General features: G+C 42.7%; 1 pseudogene; it reads left to right on the top strand.

Annotated features, from left to right (window-relative positions):
- The first annotated feature begins 664 nt into the window (after positions 1-664).
- LOC138370662 (U1 small nuclear ribonucleoprotein 70 kDa pseudogene) lies at positions 665-1,876 on the top strand (annotated as a pseudogene).
- The last annotated feature ends 4,343 nt before the right edge of the window (positions 1,877-6,219 follow it).

Genomic DNA, 6,219 nt, shown 5'->3' with positions numbered 1-6,219 from the left:
TAGGACGTCTGTGACTGACTGTCGTCTGGAAAGTTGTAGGATCTCCAGTATGAGTGAGGTGGGTCGGCGAAGTTGTAGTCCTCCGTGCTAAATATACAACCCTCTCCCGACGCAACGCACCATTTGGTCACCACTTGGTCCGGGAGACATCTCCCGTCACGCAGGGTGCAGTCGCACCTCCACCGATCTCCAGTATCAGCTCTTGATACTGGTAATGGCTCAAAAGGGCCACCACTTACAGGCTATTCATGCCCGTGCCACCTCTTGGGTGGCTTCATCTTCATCTTAACACATTCACAAAGGAGACATCTCCCGTCATGCAGGGTGCATTTGCACCTCCACAGATCTCCAGTATCAGCTCTTGATACTGGTAATGGCTCAAAAGGGCCACCACTTACGGGCTATTCATGCCCGTGCCACCTTTTGGGTGGCTTCATCTTCATCTTAAACACATTCACAAAGGAGACATCTCCCGTCATGCAGGGTGCATTCGCACCTCCACACATCTCCAGTATCAGCTCTTGATACTGGTAATGGCTCAAAAGGGCCACCACTTACGGGCTATTCATGCCCGTGCCACCTTTTGGGTGGCTTAATCTTCATCAATCAATCTGTAAAGCTTCCTAGTGTATTATCTACGTCAGCCGTGATCGTGACAGAGAAAATGACGCAATATTTACCCCAAAATTTATTGGCGCTGTTTGCGCCAAGAGACCCAATCCCATATCTTCCACCAATTGAAAAATTAACATGGGAGAAAAGGACAGATGGTTACTCGGGTTTGGGTATTTGAGGATCAAATATATACAAAAATTTGAGGATCCGAAAGACACCCCACCTCCAACAATAATAGAAACTCGTAAGGACAGATTGGACCGCATGCGTAAGGAAAAGGCGGAACAAATCCAGTACAAATTAGAACAAGACATTGCTCTCTGGGACCCTCACAATAATGAATCTGCGACTGGAGACCCTTGCAAGACACTCTTTGTTTCCCGCATTAATTATGATACAACGGAGTCTAAGCTAAGAAGAAATTTTGAAATCTATGGACCTATTAAGAAGATTGTTATGGTTTACAACATTAAGACAGGAAAGCCTCGGGGAACGCATTTATCGAATATGAACACGAGCGAGACATGCACTCGGCTCGCAAACATGCTGATGGAAAGAAGATTGACAATCGTCGAGTTTTGGTCGACGTATATATATATATATATAGTGCGTGCTCGCACAACCAAGGGCTGGTTGTCTCGAAGATTAGGTGGAGGTCTGGGAAGCACGCGTCGTGGCAGACCAGCTGTAAATGAAAACCCTGGTCGTGAAGATTATCTTAGACGTGTTGGTAGTGCAAGGGATGCAGATCGTATGACGAGTAATAATCGAGAACGAGTTGATAGGGATCGTGACCCTGAAAGTAGGCACACCCGCAGTCGAGAACGAGAACCAAGGGATAGACGCAGAAGGTCACGCAGCAGAGATCGGAAGCGTCAAAGATCTCGTTCTCGTGAACGTGATGCAACAGAACCAGAGGAAGGTGATAATAGAGAGAAGACGCATCGTAGATCACGCTCCTGTGACCGCAATAGACGATCAAAGTCACGTGAGGGGAAACATGGCAGGGAACGGGACCGAGAAAGACGTGAGCGTATTCCAAGGGAAGAAGAAGAGAATATAAAAAAAACCTGGCAGAGAACGCAACCGAGAAAAACGTGAAGGTGTTCCAAGAGAAGAGGAGGAGAATATCAAAATCAAGGAGCCAAAGGATGACTATCCTGATTATGAAGGCTCATATCATAATAACTTCCCCATGAAGGATGAGGACAATGGTATTAAATATGAGGAGCAAGAGGCAAATAATGAAATTAATGATTAATATTTGTTTTAATGACAGATTTTCAGTTGTACTATTACACAGTTTGTAGGCTGTTAAATTTAATAAAATAAAAAATGTATCTTAGTTGATTAACAACCTCAAGCTTTAGGAGTAAGAGGTCAATCATAAAATGTGATCATATGAATTGTGTAATCAATAAATCTACAAATATTCATACATCGTGTAGTATGGCTTGTTGTTGGGTATTTTTGTACTTTCTGGAAAATGGAGAGTAATAAATGTTAATGAATAATATTCTGGATATGGTAATAAATGCTTTTGAATGATGTATATATTGTGTTATTTGTTGAATAATGTTGAACTGGCCCAGTAATTTGTAGAAGAGTTCTGTTCAAAAGTTCATGATTGAAATCATGATATTTTTTAATGCACTCTGACATAGAATGACCATAATCTGGTTGGTAGTTTTAATGAAGTTCTTAATAAAAAGGAATTAATAAATAACTTGTTCAGGTTCTTAATAAAAAAAACTATATGGAATGATTGCAAGTTCCTAAAAGCAACCCATCACTAATTAGCTTAATTATTTGATGAGAATAATTGTAAGAACATAAGAACAAAGGAAACTGCAGAAGGCCTATTGGCCCATACGAGGCAGCTCCTATCTATAACCACCCAATCCCACTCATACTTGTCCAACACGCGCTTGAAACAATCGAGGGACCCCACCTCCACCACGTTACGCAACAAATCAACAACCCTGTTACTGAACCAGTATTTACCCAAATCTTTCCTAAATCTAAACTTATCCAATTTATACCAATTGTTTCGTGTTCTGTCTTGTATTGATACTTTTAATACCCTATTAATATCTCCTTTGTTATGTCCATTCGTCCACTTGTAAACCTCTATCATGTCTTAACTCTTCGCCTTTCCAGTGAATGCAATTTAAGCTTTGTTAATCTTTCTTCATATGAAAGATTTCTAATTTGGGGAATTAACTTAGTCATCCTACTCTGGACACGTTCAAGTGAATTTATATCCATTCTATAGTACGGCTTACGACTACATTCTATTGTAGTCGTTATATATAATAAAACACTAAGTCAACAAGTAAAGTCTTAATTTAAATTCTATAGAAAGTCGACAATTAATGCTGACAAAACAGAAGGTTTTGAGGTTAGGTAATGATAGAGTTACAAGATAAGTTACAAGAGTTATGATTATTAAGAATTTAAAACCAAAAATTCAATGTATATAAATGCTCGTAATAAACCAAACAAGACACAGGAATTTATTTATCGAAGCGTTATTAAGAGGACACCTGGTGTTGTTCTTCAGCTACATCTTGTTCTGGTTAGGCCCCACTGAGTTCTTTCAATCTGAAAGAACTCAGAAGTGCTACAAAGAAAACTAAAAAATACAGCTCCAGGCGAGGACAAAATCACTTACAACATGCTAGCCAAGCTAGGAGAAAAGGGTGAAGAAGCGTTCTTGAATCTCATCAACAGAGTATGGGTGACAAGAACCCGACCACTCTCTTGGAACAGTGCAATTATAGTTCCTATTCCAAAACCTAAAGACCCAGGAAATCCAAGACCTATCTCATTAACAAGCTGTCTGACCAAAACTGCAGAAAGAATGGCCCTTAATCGAATTGAATGGAAAGCCAATCCACTACACCAAAATATGTTTGCTTACAGAAAAGATGTTGGAACCACAGAATGCCTTACCTCCCTCCTGGATAAAATCAATGACAAACCTGGAATCCTTATTTTTCTAGACCTTGAAAAAGCCTTCGAGTTAGCCAGTGCTCCAGCTACACTGTGCTGCCTTGTGGATAAGGAAATCAAAGGACACGCTATTGCTTTTGCCAAAGGAAGCTTGCTTAACCGAGAAGCTAAAGTCAAATTCCAAGGAAAAACATCGACCTCAAAGAAGCTGGAAAATTGAACTACGCAGGGAGGAATACTAAGCCCCTTCCTCTTCAACTGTCTCATGGAACAATTCATGAAGCTCAAGCTACCAAAAGCCAAACTTCTTAACTATGCAGACGACTTTGTGGTCATCATCAATGGCAAAGGTGCAAGGAACCATGCACAAAAATGCCTAGATATTATCAGCAAGGAAGCGGAACGCATAGCAGTGAAAATAAACAGCAATAAAACAAAAGCAATGGCCGTTAAAATGAGAACTTAAGACATCAGACTTTGGTGAGTTTAGTTGGAGCTCTGAGAGCAGAGATGGATTCCCTGCGGGAGGAGGTACGACGGCTGAGACTTCGGGAGGAAACGAAGGAGGAGACCAGTGTTGACGAGACCTCATCGTGGAGAGTCGTGAAGGACAGGGGTCTTAAGAAGACCTTGACAAGGCCGCCTACAGACGCCCAGGTAAGACATTAGTCTTACCTGGGACGTGGTCGGGTCAAGATACCTGCTCCGCACCTTCCTCCCCCCTTGCTGGGTACTGAGATGGAGACTCCGTCACCAGAAGAGCTGGCTACTTCCCACGGCAATATTAACATGGACTCTGAAAGCAGCCAGTCAGTAAAGGAGGGTGAGTATCAAGAAGTTCTCACAAGGCAACAGAAGAAACGAAGAAAACAGGAGGCAAGGCGTAGTGTGGACAGTAATGGTACACTTAACGGAAACGAGAAGAGAATGAAGAACGACGCCGAGACTGATGCCGACGAACGGACGGAACGATGTCAGGAAGGTGAGGGTCAGCGGAGATGGAGGCTTCTCTTCCCTGCCTCATGCACGCTGGCCTATCATCAGAAGCTGCTGTAGACAGTCACACTTGGAAGAGAACACTGCAAGTTCGAGCCCCTGCTGAAGGAAGGTGTAAACAGACCATACTTAAGGGTAGGTTCTATGGAGGCAGTGGAGTATCTTACCCAGCAAGGATATGATGGAATTGTTATGGAAATACCGGAGGGGAACGAGAAGCTGACGAAGGTAATTATCTATAAATACCCTCAGATTCTGGAACTCGAGTTCATCCTCGACGACCAACGATTTGTGTGGGCCAAGCGTCACCTTATTAAAGGTGAAGCTAGGAGTCAGGTGGTGGCTCTAGTAAGAGGTGAAGTACCCGAGAAAGTGTTCATCACCGGGGCTGGCTACAGGCATGTAGCAAAGTATGTGGAAGAGCCCATAATATGCCTGAAATGCTGCAGATGGGGGCATAAACCCTGGAGCTGTCAAAATGATCCACGATGTCGTTTCTGCGGAAAGTCTCACCTCTCTAATGTGTGTAGAAACAGACTTAAACTGGGTGAGAAAATAGTTCCCAGATGCTGCAACTGTGGAGGTGTTCACAACGCCAGCTCGGCTGTGTGTAGCAAGAGGCCGAGTATGGATGTTCCCCGGCCGGTGAATGTTACAGAGCAAGCAAGAGCTCTTACCCAGACACCGGGAGCACAGCAAAACAGTCTGCCCCAAACAGTGCCAGTGAACCGGACGAATGCGTGGGTAAAGGAGTCACCTTTACTTAGGCAGGCTCAAACAACAAGCAGCCACGCCACCACTCAGAACTCCGGCAGTTACAGTGTAACGGTGAGTGAAGTGGCTACTGTGGCTCAGAAAGAGGACCATAATGATATGGTCAAGGAGGTGTGGACTGAACTTAGAAAAGTTGGTGAGTTCCTCCGAAATCTTGGGCAGAGAATCGAGTCCATCGAGGCGAAATTAAATGTTCAGGAGGTCAAGGAAAATCACAAAACGGTGAAGGATAATCAGGATATAGTGGTTGAGGACAATAATGAACTATTGAGTGATGAAATGAAAGAAAGTGAAGTGTGTGTGAATGATGAAAGTCGTAGTGAAAGGAAGAACCCTATAATTACACATAAAATGAAGGAATCATTTGGGCCAATAATGGATGTCACAGGGCTGAAAAAATCTCTTGAGAATCGCAATGTCGCTTTTACTGGTGAACTTGGGAGGAGAGGAGATGTGGGAGATGTTATACAAGGTATGGCTATCATTTAGTGAACTTATTGGGGATGACTGAGACAGTGAATTGATTAATAATAGATCACCCTAGACTGAAAGTGTTGTCATGGAATGTTAATGGTTTAAGAAACAGGGTTACAGATGTTCATTGTTATGTGATGGGAAATGATATTGATGTTATAGCTCTCCAGGAGACAGGGGATAGGAATGAAGGATTATTGAAATTAAATGGCTATAAAGGGTTTAACCTCTTCGCCGCAAATAACATCAGAGGCACGTCGATTTATGTTAAGAATTCCATACCAGCAGAGTTAGTAGAACCGCCATCAAAAACGCAAGGTATAGAGAGTGTCTGTGTTAAATTATCATTAAGGGAAGGGGAATTTATTGTAGTTAATTTGTATGTATCCAGGAACTGCTTCGACG

This window comes from Procambarus clarkii, chromosome 33, assembly GCF_040958095.1.
Source record: "Procambarus clarkii isolate CNS0578487 chromosome 33, FALCON_Pclarkii_2.0, whole genome shotgun sequence".
Taxonomy (NCBI): Eukaryota; Metazoa; Arthropoda; class Malacostraca; order Decapoda; family Cambaridae; genus Procambarus; species Procambarus clarkii.
Note: the sequence above shows the minus strand (reverse complement) of the source record. Positions and strands in the feature narration are given on the sequence as shown.